Source organism: Emydura macquarii, unplaced genomic scaffold (genome assembly GCF_026122565.2).
Source record: "Emydura macquarii macquarii isolate MOO-44397 ecotype Brisbane River unplaced genomic scaffold, CSIRO-AGI_Emac_v2 contig_1551, whole genome shotgun sequence".
Classification (NCBI taxonomy): Eukaryota; Metazoa; Chordata; order Testudines; family Chelidae; genus Emydura; species Emydura macquarii.
In genome coordinates, this window is record NW_027131688.1 from 14,770,166 (window position 1) to 14,791,083 (window position 20,918).

General features: G+C 44.3%; 1 long non-coding RNA gene across 1 annotated transcript in view; it reads right to left on the bottom strand.

Moving 5' to 3' along the window:
- The window catches only part of LOC137157569 (uncharacterized), a 39,568-nt gene extending 22,714 nt beyond the window's left edge, over positions 1-16,854 (bottom strand). The window contains exon 1 of the long non-coding RNA XR_010921147.1: positions 16,682-16,854. This is a non-coding gene — a long non-coding RNA (uncharacterized lncRNA). The remainder of the gene's footprint in view (positions 1-16,681) is intronic.
- Positions 16,855-20,918: the final 4,064 nt, after the last annotated feature.

The window sequence follows — 20,918 nt, forward strand, 5'->3', positions numbered from 1 at the left end:
TATATGACAATCTTACATCAGGGCACTTACTGTCATTTAATTCTCCACTGCATTTCAAACTTGCATTTTGTGGGCCACTGCAATTGCTATGCAGAATTCCTTTGAAAATCTACAAAGGCAACCTGACAGAAACAGCTTTTAAAGAGGCTAAGGCCCTGCCTGGAAGTGTGTGTGTGTGTGTGTGTGGGGGGGGGGGGGGGTTGTTTTGTTTTTAAGTATTTATGAAACTATAAATAGGGAGCCTGATTTTTCATCATCTTGTCCTTTAGCATAGTCATTTATGCCTGTGCAAAGTGAGTGACAAGTGTTATCTCAGCATAGTACCATTTGACACCCACTTTGCACAGATGTGAACAAAAGTGGCAAGTCACACCCAGGGTGGGGGAGAATTGCTTTGAAAGGCACTGGCCACGCAGAGGAAGGAAAGGACCAGATCCTCAGCTGGTAGAAGTCATCTGAGACCCAAAGACTAGGCCAGTTTAAGCCACCTGAGAATCTAGCCCAAAATATACTTTAATGGATGGAGCAATATAGAAAACTTAGCAGTGACCATCTGAATATGACAGACCCAATCCATGAAGAGCATCCCCAAAGCCAACCGGTCATTGCCTCATAACCTGAAAATAGCAAATCTTCTCTACTTACAAGTGCATTCACATTCTAGAGAGAGAATATGTTCTTTTCTGGCAAAGTATAATCTTAGAGTACTTGTCGCTTTCTGCATGATGCAGTACGTGACAGAAAGAGAGAAGGACCCTCAGAAGTTCTGGGTAAAGGTATGCGGATGTAAGAGTTTTTTTGTTGACATTTTATTTAATGAGAGGAAAAAAATATATTAAGATTAGTAGATTTTTTTTTCCTCCACTGTGTATTCAGTGTCCCCAGGATAATGTCATGTGCAATCTAGCCAGCAAAACTAAAGAGTTACATATTAATGGAAAGGGACATTATCAAATTAAGAACCTGATCCTGCAAACATGTAAGCACATGCTCAACTTTAAGAACATAGTCACCCCATTGACTAGTCAATGAAATAAGACTGGACAGGACTTCTAGAGTCACCAAGTCCAGTCCCATGCTAATCACAGGCAACCCCGTCATATCACCCCATTCATAAACGTATCAAGCTCCATCTTAAAACTAATTAAGTTGTTTACACCCACTACTCCTACTGGAAGGCTGTTCCAGAACCTAGTGGAACTGCTTATGTGCTTAAAGAACATGCGTAAAGGTTCCATGACCAGAGGCTAACCTTGGGCCATAATTCTTTAAAAAACAAGCTTTTATACAACTGAAGCCCAGTAAAAATATTTCCTCAAATTCCAATTAAAATAGTTAAACTTAAACAAACAAGTATTTCCTGTAGTGTCTGAAACCTAAAGATTTTAGAAACGAACTCATAATAAACAGAATGAAAGTGGTTGCACTGGACTTTCATTATCCAAATTGCAAGACTTGCAAAGGGTAAACACAGTGCAAACATAGTGACAAGTACACTGGATTTTAACAAATTCTCTCTCTGAAATGCAAAGATAAGGAAAAAGGGATTATAAAGTTGCTAACACTACAAATACCTTCTGGATACTCTGCTCTTTTGTCTTGTGTTGTCATCTCCTGTGCAGGACCCATAAATGACCCATTTATGAATGATAAATACTGAATAATTGTCCTCCAGGATATTTGTACCTACCATGGCTTACCAACAAAGTTTATTTAAGGATGGATCTCAATAACTAATCCTCCAAAACAACCCAGCATATTAATGCCAAATGTTTTTCAACTGTTTGAGGAAGCTAATTCATTTTTTATTAAACTGCAAAGAACTTTTGCACTGTGAGCAGCCTGGATTAGTATAAGTGCGATCAAAGAAATACATCAGATATGGGGCTAGAGTCTTATCAATTCGTTCATACTTGCTGGAAATGGAAGGACCAGCTTGTGATTTCAGTGACCCCAGGGTAAATCTAGAGTAACCCTATTAACTTTGATGGAGTTATTCCATATTTACACCAGTGTGCCTGGGATCAGAACCAGGCCCAGGAAGAAATGTTTTATTTAAAAAAATATTTTTCCATAAATTTTATTGAATTTCATGCTGATGAAGAGCACTAGACTGACTGCTCTGGTGGTTAACATATTAATCCACAAGTGAGGTACACCATCCAATTGTGTTATCTGGTTTTTCTGCCTTCTCCTGGCTGTTTTATTATTGTTCTGAACACTCCTGATTTGCGGCCAGCACTGCTTCTGATTAATCCCAGCAAGGAGTCATAATTCCACCACATAACTCTGACAACAATGGGCCATATTCTCAGCTGGTTTAGATCAGTGTAATTCCATCAATAGAACGATACCATTTTACATTAGCTAAGGACCTGGCCCAGTATTTTTATATAATGCCCCTCTAATAATGAAATAATTATGAGCACCAGATGCTTGGTACACATGGATCATAGAAATGTAGGGCTGGAAGGGACCTCAAGAAGTCTTCTAGTCCAGCCCCCCTACACTGAGACAGGACCATGTAAACCTAGACAATCCCTGACAGGTGCTTTTCTAACCTGTTCTTTAAAACCTCCTGTGATGGAGATTCCACAACTTCTCTTGGAAGCCTGTTCCAGAGCTAAAATACCATAGTGAGAAAGATTTTCCTAATATCCAAACTAAGTCTCTCTGGTTGTAGATTAAGCCTTACTTCTTATCCTACCTTCAGTGGACATGGAGAACAATTGATCACCATCTTCTTTATAAACATCCTTTAACATATTTGAAGACTGTTGTCAGGTCCCCTCCTTTTTTCAAGATTAGACATGCCCAGTTTTTTTAACCATTCCTCTTAGATCAATGGGGACATTAGTATTTTTCTGCCCCTCTGTCTGCCTCTCATCCACCAGTCCTGGGGACAGCTCTGACTTGCACCACCTATAACAGCCCACCAAGAGGTTATTCTGCTGGCTTGTGATCACAGGAGTGAAGCATGTTCCAGCCACACCTTTCCTATCTCCCAAGGCATTTTCATTTTGGAGATGGGAGGGGAAAAAGAGAGGTCTCCAGCATTGTTCCATTTCACCCTTAACTCCCCAGCCATGTACACATTTCCCAAGGCCTTACATCACAGTGAGCAGTCAAATATGGCTGAATGCATTGCCTGCTGGAGTCTCTCCATACCCATCTGAATGCTGGCCATGGACCATCACTTTAGAGGAAGCCCAGGAAAATGACCAGCTGGCTGCTGGCCTGGGGAGCGTGATCAAAGTCAGACCCATAAGTAGATGGCCCCATCTGGAAGTGCATTGTGTTGTCACTACGACACCAGGCTGGCCCCAGTCAAGCCGTATTAAAATATTAGTATAGGCCCTGATTTAGCAACATGCTGAAAAGTAGGCACATGCTTAAGTGGTTCATAAGTAGTTCCACAGATGACAGAGTTCTTAAAGTTTGGCATGTGCTTAAGTACATTACTAAGCAGAGGCCACAGACATGCCAAGAAATACACATGCCAACAAATATACATCCCAACACATGCTCCCCTACTATGGGACAAAAATCTAAAGTTGGGTTAGGTATTAACTACTGTACCTTCAGATACAAGTTAACCTACTAGGTTTCCTTCATAAGGGATTATACTGCCTTCTTTGCATGTTGAAAAGAAGTTAACTAAAATGTAAAAGGGTAATACTGACTGAGACCTGACCTAGACCCTATGTTTTTGAAGCGTCAGATGTAAAAATAGTTAAGCACACAAGGCCGGGTGTTTAAAAATTAGTACAGCTGGCTAATAAAAATGAGAAAGAGTTCCTGTTCTACAATTATTTGTTGTACTATAAGTGTATTGATAAGAAGGCTAAATGAAAGGCTTACATTTATGTCCATACGCTTCATTATGCCACTGAAAGAAAGTGCGTCAGCACACAAAAGGTCACAATAAAGTCTAACAGAGAAAGTAATAACTGTGCCTGAGAGATGGTGGATGAGTAAATTTCACTCATGCGTCCGAGGTTCCAACCATGCCCAACCAAATCTCTTGAAAGGGACTTCGATTGGTGAAGCTCTATGCACAAAACTGCAGCAGAATCCTCTGTCCTCTTTACAGAAGCCATGCTGGTTGGGCTCCTTCCCACGAGTGCCTGTTACCTGCACATTTATCCCTTGTACAAGATATGCATTTTATTAAAACTTTTCTCTCTCAAATGGGCTACAAAGCCACCGGGAAACACACTTCTGTAGTTACACTGGACAAACCCTTTCTAATAGGAGGGTCCACGAGAGGATAACGTGTCCCCACCCAGGAAAGCTTGTCCCAAACTTTTGAGTCTCCCACTCCCATGGGCTTTACTGTCGGAGGAGGAAGAGGGCTATGGCTGAAATAAAGCACAAGTGGCTTCTCTACTGCATTTCGTACCACTCACTTGTACACACACACACACACACCCCCCCCCCCCCCCACACACACACACAGACACCACCTCAGAGCATATATTTCTCTCTCTCCATGTATGTTGCCACAATGACCTATTTGTTCAGGCTGTTGCTGTTCTTCACTTTAAATGTCTCACTGACTGGCCACTAGGTGGCAAAAGAAATTTAGTGACCTTAAAGAGGAAGGCAGCAGATGTCAAATCCAGGATTGCACATTCTCAGCTCCAACCCCACGTTTTTGGAAAGGAACTTTTATTTCCCTAACGTGTAAATGATTAATATTAATAACAATGTTGCATGGGCTGAATATTGATACCAATGTAATTTGGGGGGGTAGATTTGGGGGATTTATCTGACGGGTTTTTTTGGTTGCTGTGGGTTTATTTTTATTAAACAGCAGCTGTCTGAAGCTGGGCATGGGTTTGGAATGCTAGGGGAATGCTAGAGGAAGCCCCGGTGGAGCGAGCAGGCGGATGGTCAAGGAGGCATGAAAAATGAATCCTCCCTCTCATGGCATCACATCTAGTGATGTTATCCTGGGGGGAAAGATTTTCAAAGTCCCAAAGGGCAGAGAGTTGTCTTGCTCACTGAAGGTCAGAGAGAGTTAGGCTGCTCACTGCTATCTATGCCTTTGCCAAACCCCCTTCCCTCCCTGATAGGTTGCAAATCCACGTGACACACTGCATTTTGGGGGCAGGCAAAATCTCCCTATATCTGCAAAAGCTACCCCCACATAATTCCAGTGCCCTTCGGTAGAATAAAGCTTCACATCCAGGACAAAGGAGTAGAAGGATTTCGGTCACAGCTCCGTCCTCGGGGCCAAGGTGAAAATGTAAGAAAGAGCCCAGCAAAGGGTCTGATGTTGTTCCACACTGAACTCAATGGCAACCCTTCCAACGGGAGCAGGAGCAGCCTCCAAGGGCTGATCCAAACCCCCTGGAGGTCAGTGGAAAGGTTCTCGTTGATTTCAGTGGGCATGGGATCAGCTTAAAAGTCAGCAACGAGGCACCCTCAGAAGGTGCAGGAATCCCATGTTATCTGTTTGATGACACTGCTTAGGGCACCAACTGAGACCGGGACCCTTTGTACTAAGCTCCCTGCATGGACATAGCAAGAGTCTGACTACACTGCACATTCCTTATGGTGACATGTAGAGTACATACACGGCCCACCCCTTTTGCGTGGGTGTAAATAGCAGTTTAGACCGTGTGGCACTTCCTAGGTGAGTAGAGTCACCCCTGCACCTTAGGGTATGTACCCTTCACAGCTGTCTACATGCCTACGCAGTGCCTGCTCCATCCCCACTGCTATTCTTAGCAGTGTCTTGGCTGCCAGAGCCTTTCCCTACCCCAGGGAAAGATTCTCGTATCACGGAAAGGCTCCAGTGGGGCGGGAGAAGGCTCCAGCCACTCCCCACTGGCAGATCCTTTCCCCTCTGCCTTGCACCTGCCAGAGCCTTTCACTGGTACGTGTAGCTACACACCACATTGTGGGGACAGCCTGCTATTTCACTGCAATGTTTAGCTACCCCTTGTGTACACGCTACTGCCAGTAGAGTGCAGTGTAGACATAGTTCCTGCTCTCACAACAGCTTTCAATAAAAACAAACAAAGGGGAAAGTTAACCCAGTTTTGCAGATGGGGAACTGAGGCATGGAGGGATTAAGTGACTTGGCCCAAGCTCACAGAAGACATCCATGACAGAGCCAGGAAGGGAACCCAGCATTTTTCAGGGCCAGGGGCCACGCTTCCTCTCTCCATAGGACACCTATGAGCATTAAGTTTTATTAATTTTTGTAATTGAGACACGGATAAAATGTTTTTGAAAGGATCCCTCCTTATGACCTCTGCTAAAACACAAACACCTGTGTGGAGGTGTTACTGTGCATATCGCATTGTGGGTAATTTGTTTCATCTATTGTGATTATTAAGAAAGTATTCAGCACAGGACACTAAATAGTGAGAGAATCATCCATTCATAGACCTGCCAAGAGCAAGTTTTGAAAGAGAGGCCCATTTGTAGATGCATATTAGCCCAACACAGCTCCCCCCGTGCCCCCAACCAGTGTTTAACCATTTTATTTTTAGAACGCTTAAACAGATTTTTAATTAAACTAATTTTTACATCCCTAATGCATACATGTTGCAATACGATCAGGTGCCTCTGCTGCTGTTCGCACATATATTACCTGGTCTGCCCAGGCAACCACAGAACTTGTGTTCACAAATGTGGAGATGTAAGGTCTGTGGGATCTGCACTTTAGTGAGACAGTGTGTCACTGAGAAGGACCCTTCCAGCCCCACAGTACCAGTTAGATGGTGGCAGCTGGAGGTCAGATTCATAAACCCTGCAGGAGACCTGTGATCCAACCCTGAAACATCGCACTAGGACAGCACTAGACAGAAGCAAGACCAGCAGCTCTCCTCCTACCCGCAGTCTCCTTGGAGAATTACAACTGTGCTTGCTATAAAAGCAATCCCAGCTTCCCAGGAGCCTGGCAGCAAGAGATACTTTGAAAGCAGGTTTCTCACTTTGGGCAAATAGTAAACAGCATCCTTCAAACAAAACGTTAAGGTTGCCATGGAGACCCAGAATCTTTGATTTTGGAAGTTAATGGCTCAACTGTAACATTTTAATGAGGCTCTTCTCCGTGCAATCTTTCCTTTTCCCTCTACCTGAGTCAGAGTCATCACCTCTGACTGCACGGGCGACACACTTGAGAGCGACAGAATTCATCTGCCAAGTTCAGTGTCACATTCTAACAAGAACAACATCTAGCTCTCTAACTTCGTTCCTTAGTGAGTCGACTGTTGTCTCCATGGCTGGCCATCCTTCTTATTGCCATCTGCGAAATTGCATCACTGTCTGTTTCTGACACAGGATGCAGCTCCACAGTGGCTGGGGTCTCCTGCTTTTTCCTTATCTTTCATCCCCCAAATTCACCTGTTATGGGGGGGCTGAGTGTTTTTCCCTTGCAAAGGAGTGCAGAGTATGATCCCTCACTATTTAACTGTAAATGGAAGAGCCAAGGAAGTGTCTTTGTTATGCCTGCCATTATAGCCAACTCGTGGGGGATTTAACCAGGGACCATCAGACTTAACAGCATGAGCTGCTGCATCCTGAGCTGGAGAGCCAGGACTCCGTAACTGCGGCTGTAATAGGCTCTTGTCCTAGGTGCATCGGGCACAGCAGGGGACATGCGACACATACTCACCAATGGGTTGCATCAGCATTGTGCAGCCTTTCATGGTGGGGACCAGCCCATTGAAGCCTCTCCCACACTACTCTATGCCATTCTGAGGAGGCTACTGGCCATTCTGAGATGGCACCTGAAGAGCTCCTACTGAAACCAATGGGAACCCCCGTTTAGCAACCGTGGGGCAAAATCTGGCCAGGAGATTTGATTAAAATAATAAAAAGCTCAGGCACACTCATTCAAATCTGAGTCCAGCAAACACACATGCAAGAATTAAAATGAACACCATCAGAGCTGTGTGATTAGATTTTAGTACTCAATCACAGCATTTAGAGAGTTTACGAAACATATTATTGACGGATTTTTAATCAGTCATAGCCTCTGCAAGTGCATTTGGGGAGTTTTTAAACACCTAGATTACAGATCTGACTCTGAGCTGTTGCTGTTAAATCCACACAATTACTGGCAGAATAGACCACCTATCTGACTCTCTAGTATATCAAAGTCTTCTCAAAAAGTTTCAGATTGTGGAGCTCACTTTAGCAGAAGTTAGATCAAGCCTTTATTGAACTTGCAGAAGATGGTAGGACACAGAGCAACTGCCTGAGGCTAACGAAATTAAATGGTTTCAATTAAACAGGGGAAATTTCTGGGCAGTGAAATCAACTCCCAAGGGAGTTCAAGGCACCATGAGATAAAGATCTTAGAGGAAATAGAATGAACATATTGAGACACAGTATGGTCTAATGGATAAGGCGTTGCACTGAGTCAAGAGACCTAGGTTTTATTCCTGGCTCTTCCACTACCTAATGCTTGGCTTTGGGCAACTCACTTCATCCTTCATCTGTCTTGTCTATTTAGCTCATAAGCTCTTTGGGAGAGGGACATCTGTCTCTTACTATGCTTCGCACAAAGGAGCCTGATCTCATTTTTTAAGCCTTCCAGGCACTAATGTAATACAAATCATAAATAACAGTGGTGAGTATTCATAGCAGGAAGCAAAATGCACAGAGTCAAATAAGATAAGAACTGCCCACACCTTGGACAAAAATCTCAAATCAAACCTTATCGGAGGACTAAAAATGCTGGTTAACATCATTCCTTATTTTCTCTCTCTCTCTCTCTCTCACTCACACACAAGTGGTAACTGTTGAAATGCTGCAAGTAAAAGGCTGTTTACGGCATGAACAGGGGCAGAGAGAATTGTCATTCACCAGTAAGCCTGCTCTTGGCTTTCCCATTGGGGCCATTTTCTGATCCCAGTTACACCAAAGTAAAAGTGATTCAACAGAACATAATCTCTCGAGGGTCAGATTATCAAAAATAGTCTGCAAATCTCCTGGGAATAGACTTTGGTGAGATTGTCAGTTCTTTCCTGGGGTCAGGGCCGGGTTGTCCCTACCTTGGATTTACTCTGGTGCAACAGAGGCCAGAATGTGGCTCAAGATATTCAAGCAAACAGTCTAGATGGCAGCCAATTATGCATCCAAGTATCTGTGTGCTTATCTGAACTGCATCCCATCTCCAGACCTGCTGAGGTGGTTACAGGAGTACTCTAAATATGTGTATGTAAGTAAATAGTTACATGATAAACTGCCACTAGACCATAGAATCATTGCACCATAGGGTTAGAAGGACCCACAAGAGGCATCTAGTCTAACCCCCCACCAAGATGCAGAATTTGTTGAGTCTAAACCATCAAAGACAGATGGCTATCCAGCCTCCTTTTAAAAATCTCTGTGAAGAAGCTTCCATGACTCAGTCCGTTCCATTGTCCTACTGTTCTTACAGTTAGGAATTTTTTCCTGATATTTAATCTCAATCTTCTATACTAGAGTTTGAACCCATTGCCTCGTCATATTATCTGTGGCAAGAGAGAACAACTATTCTCTTTTTTATGACAGCCTTTCAAGTATTTGAAGACGGCTATCATGTCCTTTCTTAATCGCCTCTTGTCCAAACTAAACATATCCAGTTCCTTCAGCCATTGCTCACATGGCTTGCATTCCATCCCTTTGATCATCTTTTTCGCTAGCCTCTGGATACTTTCCAAGTTTCTCTACATCCTTTCTATACATTGATGACCAAAATTGGACAGTACTCCACCTGAGGCCTAACCATCACTGAGTAGAGCAGTACAATCACCCACCTTTATGCCCCTATTCATGCAACCCAAAATTGCATTTGCTCCCCCCACCCCAGCATCACATTGCTGACTCATATTGAGGTTGTGATCCACCACAACTCCCAGATCCTTCTCAGCAGTGCTGCCGCCAAGCTAGTTATCCCCCATTCTATATTTGTGCATTTGGTTTTTCTTCCTTAAGCACAGCACGTTACATTTGTCTTTGTTGAATTTCATTTTGCCTATGGCCCAGTTCTCCAATTTAAATCAAGATTCCTCTGAATTTTAGCTCTATCCTCCAAAGTGTTTGCAACGCCCCTAGCTTTGTGTCATTGCAAATGTGATTAGAATGCTCTCTACAGCTACACCCAGGTCATTAATAATGATGTTAAACACTGGACCCGGAACAGGTCCCTGTGGAATCCCACTTGAGACCTTCTTCCAATCCTGACATCATTCCATTAAGAGTTACTTTTTGTTTGGATTGTTTAACCAGTTATGTATCCACTTATTGATAGTTCTGCCAAGCCTGCATTTCTCCAGTTTACTTATGAGAATGTCAAGTGGAACTGTGTCAAAAGCCTTGCTAAAGACCAGGTGTATGATGTCCACTGCATTCCCCCTTGCCACCAAACCAGTTACCCTGTCAAAGAAGGAAATCAAGTGGGTTTGGCATGATTTGTTCTTGGTAAATCCATGCTGGCTGCTAGCACTTACCTTTTCGTCCTCCAGGTATTCGCAAATTGAATGTTCTATACATTTATCTAGTAGCTTCCCAGGTATTTTTTCCCTCTTTAAAGATGGGCACTATGTTATCCTGGAAGACTTAGAAGGGCTCTCTCCTGTCATCCATGAGTTTGTAAATATTATTGCCAGTGGCTCCGAGATTTCTTTAGCTAACTCCTACTGCACCCTGTGGTGAATAGTATATTAGACCCTGCTGACTTCAATTCATTCAAATTAGTCAGAAAATCAGAGGTGTTCCTCACTTATCCTGATCTGCATCCCTTCCCCTTTATTGTCTATGGTAACTTCTGACAAAAAAAAAAATATAGTGACTAGATGACTAGCAAAGACTAAAGCAAAGTAGGTATTGAGCAACTCTGCCTTCCTATCATCTTCCATTACCCATTCACCTTCTCCATTGAGCAGCAGACCCACACCATACCTGATTTTTTTTTGTCTGACATTTGTAGAATCCCTTCTTCTTGTCTCCAACATTTCTTGCCAGATGTAACTCATTCTTTACCTTCACTTTCCTGATTTTGTCCCTACACGCTTGCACTATTCCCATGTATACGTCCTTGGACACATGCCCCTCCTTCCACTTTTGGCTTTTAGATAGCTAAAAAGCTCCTTGTGAAGCTATGTTGTCCTTATCTCTTCTCTCATCAGATGAGCTTGATGTTGAGCCTCTAGCACTGCATCTTTTAGGAACTGCCAGCCCCCTTCGATGCCTTGTCTTCCTTATCGGTCTTTCCATGGGACCTTGCTTACTATTTTTCTGAGTTGGTTGAAATCTGCCTTTCTGAAGTCCAGTGTCCTTGTTTTGCTGTTCCCATGTCCTCCTATCCTAAGGATCTTGAATTCTATCAGGTCATGATCACTTCCTCCCAAGTTCTCGACCACCTTCATGTTCACAACTAATTCATCCATGTTGGTCAAAACCAGATCCAAAATGGATGGTCTCCTAGTTATTTCCTCAACTTTCTGAATCAGAAAACTGTCTCTTACTCATGCTAGAGAACTTGCAGGACATATTATGTTTTGCTCTATTAGTCTTCCAACAGATATCAGGAAAGTTAAATTCCCCATTAATGTTAGTGCATGCATGTTAACCAATCTTACTACCTGCTCATAAAATATCTCATCCACTCCCTCTTCTTGATTTGGTGGTCGTAACATTATTACTATCCTTTTCCCCTTTTATCCCCACCCAGAGACTATGTAGATCTGACCCTCACTTCCCCTTGGACCTCAGAGCAAGGTGTATACATTCTTGACAGACAGCACACCTCCTCCTTTTCCCCATTCCTATCCTACCAGAACCAGCTATATCCCTCACTGCTGGTTCTCCAATCATGGGATTTGTCCCACCAAGTCTCTATAATGCCAATTAAGTTATAATTTTCTTCATATACCATGACTTCCAGTTCATCCTGCTAGTTTCCCCATACTCCGTGCATTTTTATACAGGTATTTTGCAGACTGCCTGTTGCTTTTCCTCTTGCCTCTTTAATGCAGTTGTGGTTTTTAGTCTTCTCCAGAATTTATCCCCTTCTTCTTGTCTTCATTTCTTGAGCCTATATGCACATTGGGGGATGGTGACAAAAATCCAGCCATAAGACCTAGTTTAAAGGTCTCCTTTATCTGGCTAACCTGATAATGTCCAAATATGCTCTTCCCAGTATTTGATAGATGGAACCCATCCCATCACAGTAATCCTCTTTCCTGGAACTTCAGCTCATTGTCAAAGAGGCCAAAGCCCTCTCGCCAGCACCCCCTGCATACCTTCCATTTCCACAATTCAACCGCCCCTGCCAGGACCTTTTCCTTTAACACTCAAAATGGCACTCAGATACATAGCACAGTCTATGGGTTTTGTAGGACTAGTAAAACTTGCTTTGAACTGTAAATGGCTTCCTCTGGATGTTATTTCCATCAACATTCATTACAATTTGCTTTAGCATTTTAGAGAGGGCCTGACTGGACTAATATAAAAAGACAAAAACATTTAACTGCACTCGAGATGCTTCAAAAACAGGAAGAGAGCACAGCCTTGTGAAGGTATGACTTCAAAGATACTTTTGTCTTTCATTTAAAATTTTCCAAAAAAGATTCAGTAATCAATAAATTGAAATTCTCCAGGGCCAGTTTGAAAGTGGACGAAGCTCTAAAGATGATCTGCAAAAATAATTTTAAAAAGTTACTGGAGTGTTTCAGGTGTGTCCAACAGTGGTATCTTGCTGATGTGATGCACTGTATTTCATTCTGACTTGTTCAGTACCAAAGGTGGTACTCTTCCTACAACAGCAAGGAAAACATGATGCAGTGCAAGCTTCCAGCACTGTATTTTCTCAGATTTGAACCTGAACCCCAAGTTATTTTTAAAAAAAAAAGTTGACAGCCCACTGGAGAGGGCAGGAAGAAATCTAACCAGTTTTGGAACCATATTGTCAAGTGTGAGTGTCTCCTTCAGTCCTTTTAAATGTTGATACTCGGTAAAGTGTTTTTCAAGAATGGTTTTCTTTCCTTTTTAGGCATTCTATGGGAAACTGGCAAAGAGTAACTTCTGTTCTATATTGATTCTTATATCTCCATTATCACTGTAGTATCAGAGGGTCTTCCATTAAGCAATGTGACTAACATCTGTCATGTGTGGTTCGTTCTCTTTCCCATTCTCCACGTGGACCGGGGGGGGGGGGGGGGGGGGGGGGGGGGGGGGGGGGGGGGAAGAATCATGTGTGCTGAGTACTCTTTGGTTTGGTTTGTTGCTATGTATTTATATTAGAAAAGGCAGGTCAAAAAACTGCCCCTTGTACTTGGAGGAGAGGGTGGGGAGATTCATGATGGTCCTTATTTCCACTAGCAGGTCATTCCACAATATTGAACCAGCCCAATAGACAGGCTTTACTCTTTTTGTAGAAAGAGTTCTTGTCCCTGAGGAAAGGAGTTGACAATTGTCTTCATCCTGGAGCTTTATTCAATCTTTTAGATATGCTGGGCCCAGGTCAGCAGCCACTTTGAAGAGAAGGACCTTAATGTGACCTTCTATCCTGTGGGAACCCAGGAGTGGAGGAGTCTGTAGCCAGAGTTCCTGAGGAGACATGCTACGATGCAAGCAAGGTCCGAGTGGCACTCACCCTGCTCAGCAGCTGAAAGGGGGGCACGTTATTTGCATGAGCTTTGTGTTTGCATGAGTACAATTAAGTACTCAGCATATTGGTGCTGAGCATGATGGTAAATGGTCAATGTGTCTGGTATTGTGTTACAAGTCACTTTTGTGTTAACTGCAGGCGTAAGGAAATGTTGTCCTTCGCTTATCTGAACAAATGGCAGCAGATCTGTGTTTAGCCTGTTGTGATTAAAAAATTCACTGTCATCCTAACAGAGCCCATAAAAGGGTGGTGGATGGATGTTTCAGCATTGCAAGGGGAGAAAAGTCTTCTGTTGAAATTGTATTAGCCCTGGCAAAGGGCTAACCTCAGGCATGGATTGACCCTCTCCTCCCACTGTTAAATGGTAGAATTAATGATTCCTCTGTTGTCTTTTGTTTGTTAAAAGCAGGGACATTGCTTCTGGTCAATAGAAGGTTTTCCCATGAGCTGAAATTCACTAAGAGCTGAATCACTAGAGAGACTGGGAAACCTTGACTGACAGAGAGGTGCCAGCAGTGGACAGCACCGGCAGACGGTGGGATTGGTCAGCGTCAGTAGATGGCAAGCGCAACAGCGGTCAATGCCAGCAGGTGGTGGGATCGGTTGGCACCAGCAGATGGCGGGAGCCAGGAGCAGTTGGCGCCAGCAGTGGGGACTCAGTGAGGCCTAGAGGTGGCAAGAGGCAGCAGCACAGGAGGCTTGGTCAAGCCTGCATCCAGCAGGAGCCTGCAGAGGGAGACTGGCTGAGCCCCAGCTGAGAGATGGACATTGCAACTACAATGGTCAGTACAGGAGAAAGCAGGAAGGGAGAGGTGAAGGACATGCCCCAGTACTCTGGGATGGGTTTGGGTCATTGAGTTCATGAATTCTGTTTGCACTGTTTCCCCAACCAGTGCTGTGTTACTTCCCTTCTGTTGTTAAAAAGGTTTGTTTTCTACACTCAGATTCTGTGCTTGCGAGAGGGGAAGTATTGCCCTTTGGGGTGCCCAGGGGATAGTGTGTGATTTCCCAGGTGACTGGGTGGGGGCTCGAGCCAGTCTGGTGTGGTATTATTGACAGGGACCCCTAGGTATAGGACCCAGCCCTTGCTGCTGCCGCTGACTGTCTGGCAGAAGGGTTACAAGAGTGTTCTGTAGGGTTGGTATTTCCTAATGGCGGGTGGCTTCATCAGTCATGCATCCTCCTCAGGTCACTGATCTTTTTTTAATTGCTTGCTTTGCAATTTGAGTGCCAATATAAACACTGCAGGGGGCTGTTTTCTGAGGCTACATTTTCAACCACAGGTTACTCATATGTTTGAAAAAGTGACTGAGTAACAGTAATAAGAATGATGGAAGATCAGCCTGTCACATAAAATGCATAGACTCTTAAGGCGCGTTTACACTGCAGTTGGAAGCCGTCGCCCCATGTCAGATGGGCAGACACACACCGGCTTTGCTCAGGCTAGCATGCTAAACATAGCAGTGCAGCTGGGGGTAGCACAGGTGGCAGCTTGGTCTAGCCACCTGAGTACAAAGCTGCCTGGACCCCTTGGGTGTATAAGTGGGCAGCCAGCCCAAGCGTTCGCCTGCGCTACCTCTGGCTACGCCGCTATTTTTAGAGTGCTAGATCAAGCGGAGCTAGCGTATGTCTGTCTACCCGAGGTGGGAAGTACATCCCCAGTTGCAGCATAGATGGATCCTTACAGCGGCAACATGGTGGAGCGGGATCTCAGTATCGCCAACCTCATGAGAGCAAAAATCATGAGATTGGGCCCCAAGCCCATCAAAAAAATCATGTTTTTAGTCTGTCTGACTTTTTAAACTCCTCGCTACAAATAGGGGTGAGAGAATTGCAGGTTTAAAAATCAGCCTTAATACACACAAATCAGCCTTAATACACAGAAAGTGCATGCCTCTCCCTGGCTGCTCAGATGGAAACTCCACTTAGCCCCTCCTCACCCCTGCCAGCCATTTCCTATTGCTGTCTTGAGTCCCCTGATTCTGTCCCACCTTCCTCCTCCCCCCCTCCCCCAAATCTCCCCATCATCATGCCATGTTCTCCACCTGTATAAGCGCTATAAAATGGAACTGGAAAATATACACTGAACTTCCAAGAAAAACACAACACACTCTCTCTCTCTCTCTCTCTGTATCAAGGTTTCCAATTTTTTAAAAAAATCAAGGTTTGTGTGAGCTGCAAAGAACTTTACATGCAAGAATATCTTTACAACACCAGCTACCCTGCTAACAACTGGAAAAATCCTAACTCAAGCAGAGATTTCTGTAACTCAGCAAATTATAGTTACAATCCTTTGAATGTTATTTTTTTTAAACAATCAATTCTCTCCCATTCAAAGCATTTCAAAATGAATTGTAAACCATTCCACTTTTTGTGAAAGTTTGATAAACTACATCCATAAATTATCCAGTAATTACAATATATTTAGGTTTTTAAAAAAAACCTCTTAATCATAATCCAAATCACTAAAGATATTTTTATTTTAAAATTATCCTTCCCTCCTACAGCCTGGGACCCTAGCAACAGGGCTTCCAACTGCCCCCCCTTTCCTGCCTCCTGCTGCCCCAGAATTTATCCTCTGCCTGGAATCAAGCAGCAGCTTTTCCCCAGCTCCCACACTTTCATCAACCAAGAAAGAGAGGCTGCTAAGCCCTAGGCAAAGTCATCATCCCAGGCCATCGGGGGACAGCAACTGGGAGAGTCAGAGAAAAGCTGCTGATGGGTCTCAGGCAGAGGAGCAGTTCCAGAGCAATGAGGTACAGGGAAGAGCAGCTGCTGTATCTGTGGTCCTGGACTCAGGGCAGCTGGCAAAAAGCTGCTCCTAGGACTACTCTCTGCTATTACTGAGATAGGCCTAGGCCATCCATGAAGGCTCAGTGACAAGGGCAGACCTTTGTCCTCACATTCCCCTCTCCCCAGGCTTTCATGCAGAGCTCTGCACTCATTTCCAGCCCTGAAAACCATGGAGCCTCTCAGCTAATCACAAAAGCACCTCCTGTAGGCACCAAAATCCAGGGACTCACAATTACTTTGCAAGAGCTGGCTGCCGTAGTGCATCCTTACCAGAAAGCCCCCATGCAGCAGCCATTCAGCTTCAGTTCCCAGCTGGTCTTCCTCTGCTCCAACCCATCTTCTGAGTTGCAAAGATTTAGCCTCCCAAAGCATGCAGCATATGTAGGAAGCAACATAAACTCAGCTCCGGCCCATAGTGAGGGCTCCACTTCTACTCTCTCTGCCTGCTTTCACCCTTGCAATGAGTCCCTTCCTGGAAGCCTGCCTCCTGCTCCAGGTGTCTCAATTTGGAATAATTGGGTCTCCTATAGCCCACTAACCCCTTCCTGCCTTGCATAGGGGTTTGTACGCTCCATTACACTGGCAATGCTGGGCTCTAAACTAGGAGCCAGGAGACCTGGGTTCTGTTGCCTGACCTGTGTAACCTTGGCCTAGTCACTTCTCTCTCTGCCTGTTTTTTCTCTCCCACCCTTTTTCTGTTTAGATTGTAAGCTCTTTGAGGCAGGGACCGTCTCTCTCTAAATACTCATACAGTGCCTGGTGCAATGGGGGCTCTGATCTTGGCTGGGGTCTGTGATGGATGTGGGAACGCTCAGTGGTGAATATGGATATGTACACCAACGTGTTTTATGTGGAGGATTCCTCAGGTGGTGTGGTGGAATGTCATGGGGAGCGGACGGACAGTCTCTCAACACTGTCCTCGACAGCCACCAGGCCTGTGACTCAGAGTCATTAAGGCTGAATGGGTCTAACTGCCGAACAATGGAGCAGCCATCACCGGGGCATGCTCTTAGGTGGCTTGTCGGGCCAACTAGCAAAAACCAGTCTGAGGGAAAAGGAAGACTTCACACGTAGGTCCTCCAGAAAAAGCCATTGAGGCTCACACAGGGAGAGTGGGGATTTGGGAAAAGGGAGTTCCCAGAGGGCAGGAAAACAGACTGGGACTGAGTGATGCTCTCTGGAAGGCAAAGTGAGACCAGGTTGGGTCACAAGAGTCCCTGAGCTTGGTAGAAGAACGTAGGCTATGTCTGTTCTTGTAATGCAGAGGGGAAGTCTATGTAACTGAGATCATAGGGAAGGATAAGGTCAGTTGAGTTTAAACATGTGTATAGACTGTTGGTTGTTTTAAAACCATTTTCTCTAATGCCTTGTTTCATTTACTAATAGCAAGCCCTCTTGTTCTAAGGTCATTTGTCACTGTTTACTCCTGGTGACAGACTTCCAGAGGGATGAGATGCAGGTCTGCAGTCGGACCTGCACTGTAATAAGCAGTTGCAATAGACAGGGTGTTATAGCCAGATTCTGGTTTTAGAGTGGGAGCACTGTGAGCTTCCACCCCACAGCAGGCAAGGCCCCATGGCCTGACACCAAAGGTGCTGTCAGAGAGATCAGAAAAGAAATGGAGCAAGGAGCTTCAACGGGGACTTCAGGCACCACTGTCACAATAGCAACTTATGTTTGACTGTTATCGATTCCGTTGCAGAAACTTCTTAGAAAAACTTTGAGTCCAACTGGATGAATAGTGTGACATTTATAAAATGCAAAATAGTTCAGAAACTATTACGAGCTAGTCTCTGTGTTTCTCACTGAAGTTGTAGCATATGGTATGTTTATTATGAAACAGACAATGATTTGCTTGAGATCCCAACTTGTATGGCTGTAGAAATATGGCAACTTTCAGCATGACTGGAGGGTTTTATATGGATGAATTCTTGAAATATATTGCAAGGACAATCCTGGCATTTGGTAACCCATGGGGGAGGAGGTATAAAAAGAGAAATACATATGGAACTTGCATCATATATTTCAAGGGGTGGGAAGAGATCAAATTGCATTGTGGATTCTGGAATATTGCAGAGCAACTTTGAATCCACCACTGTTTAAATAAATGGGGTATTCTCATAGATTCCTCCCCCCAGTCTAATCCCATAGCATTATTAATATTGTAAACGTTCACTACCATAAAGATAGCATTGTCTCAAATGCTTCTGGACTGAGAACAAGTGGGTGATTCTGATCTTTCATGGCAGGGGTCGGAAACAGTCTAAAGCAGTTCTGACAAGATGGCAAATTAAAACTGCAACCAATTTTACTTTACTATGTAGCAAAGAGCAGGTATTGTTGTCAATTGGGGTACAGTAATAAAAAGCAACGGCTGACTATCATTGTTTCCAGGATAACATTTTATACCTTACATTTCACAAATGGCACCATTAATTAATAACTACTAATAATAATAATAATACTTTGCACTTCTATAGCACTTCCTATCAAGGGCTCTCAAAGCACTTTAAAAACGTGAATGAATGAACTAACTGTATGTCTACACTGCGGGTGCTGCGTCGGACTCCACGGATCGATGCAGCGGGATTGATTGAGCGGGCAGCGGAGACCTGCACAATCGATCCTGGAAGCGCTGTCCAGCCGACGCAGTAAATCCGCCCTCCCAAGGGTGCGTCGACCGGAGGGCATTTCCTGTCAACGCAGCGCAGTGGAGACGTCGCGGTAAGGGAACGTTCGTAAGTCAACGGGAGAGACGTAATTTTCAGTACGTAGCTTGTGTCACTCTCTTCGACGCCCCCAGCAGTGTAGACCAGGCCTAAGATTCAGCACTACTATTATCTCCATGGCAGAGAGAGGTGAACTGACTCGCCCAGACTAAGAAAAGCATGTCTGTGACAGAGCGAGGAATAGAATCCAGGCCTTTTGACTCCCTGTCCTGTGGGGGGGCACCTTTTCTCTTTTTAACCGCTGTTCCAACGAGAGAATGTTGCTGTGGTGAAAAGCTAAAACGGATCTTGAAAGATTCAGGAAGTGCCTATAATTTGGCACAAAGCAACATTTTTCACAGATGGGGAGCATCTTTTGGCAGCCCCGTTACTCTGCTGTTTGTATATCTGTAGCATCTAGAGGTCCCAGCATAGGGTATGGCTACACTACAGATGCTACAGTAGCACTGCTAGGGATGGCACTGCAGCTGTGCCACTGTAGTGCCATGGCTTAGCACTTCCTCCATTGACAGAAGGGGATTTCTCCATTGATGTAGTCGAGCGACCGCTCTGAGAAGCAGTAGCTAGGTCAACAAAAAAATCCTTCCATCAACCTAGCCACATCTACACTGGGGCTAGGTCAACCTAACCACGGCACTCAGGGAATTAAATGTTTCACAGCCCTGAGCAACACAGCTAAGTCAATCTAATTTTTAAGCATGGACCAGGCCCACAGTAAGAGGCAGTTCCCACTCTGAAGAGTTTACAATCGAAATAGACAAGAAAAAGAAAGCATCATTATCCCCATTTGACAGATGGGGACCTGGGATACAGAGGGATTAAATGACTTCCCCAAGGTCACGCAGGGAGGCCATGGCATAGCTGGGAACTAACCCCGATCTCCCAAGTCCCAGTCCAATGTCTTAATTGCAAAACCATCCTTCCTTCCAGTGTAGGCTTTCCAGAGAAAGACATACAATAGAAACGACCCAGGGTAACCTGCAATTTACTAATACTTGCTGGCTTCTTCCTACATTATTTTAAGTGACTGGTGCTTGCATTTTGTTTGCGCATCCCCTTTGTTTGCGCCTCAGCCCTCTGTTTCAGCTGCCCATTCCTGGAATGTGGAAGACAGTGAGAACCTTCTATTTATTTGCATGTGGAGGCAGAAAGATCACATGAAGCACAAAAGCACATTCTCTTCCTGGAAAGAATCCATTCTTCACCCCTCCCCCCCCCAACAGTGTAAAAACTCTACATGAATGTTTTTTTGAATCAGCTGTGTGTATGTTTCTGCAATAAAGCCAGCTTGGCAATTTGGAGCGAAAATGAGGAGCTGGAAATCTAGATTCCAAATGGCATGTTTTAAAAATATGTGCCTGTTTCCCTTAGAGGCTTTACATTCAGTCTCACCTGACTCTCAGCTGTTTATCTGGATTCAGATTAGAGCCGAGCTACACCCCAAACACTAACCAGAGGTGAACATGGGATAAACCTTGAAATGAGAAGTAAAGTGCTTCTTTTCCACATCTACAATGTCATTAGGTCCACACACACACACCAATACGGGCCACCACTGTGGTGCATGCTTCCACTGTTATCCTGTGTTCTGACTGCAGCACCTTTGTATTCCTAGCAGTCCCCTGCCTGCTGAGGCAGATGCTATATTGCAGGGCAGAGCTAATGCCATCTGTTACAGATGTGACAAGCCCACTGTGTCCACCCTTACTTGGGCTTTTGTTGTTTGTTTTATTGCACCTCTCAGCCTACAATACAAGTTATTTAGATTAAAAGTCTGT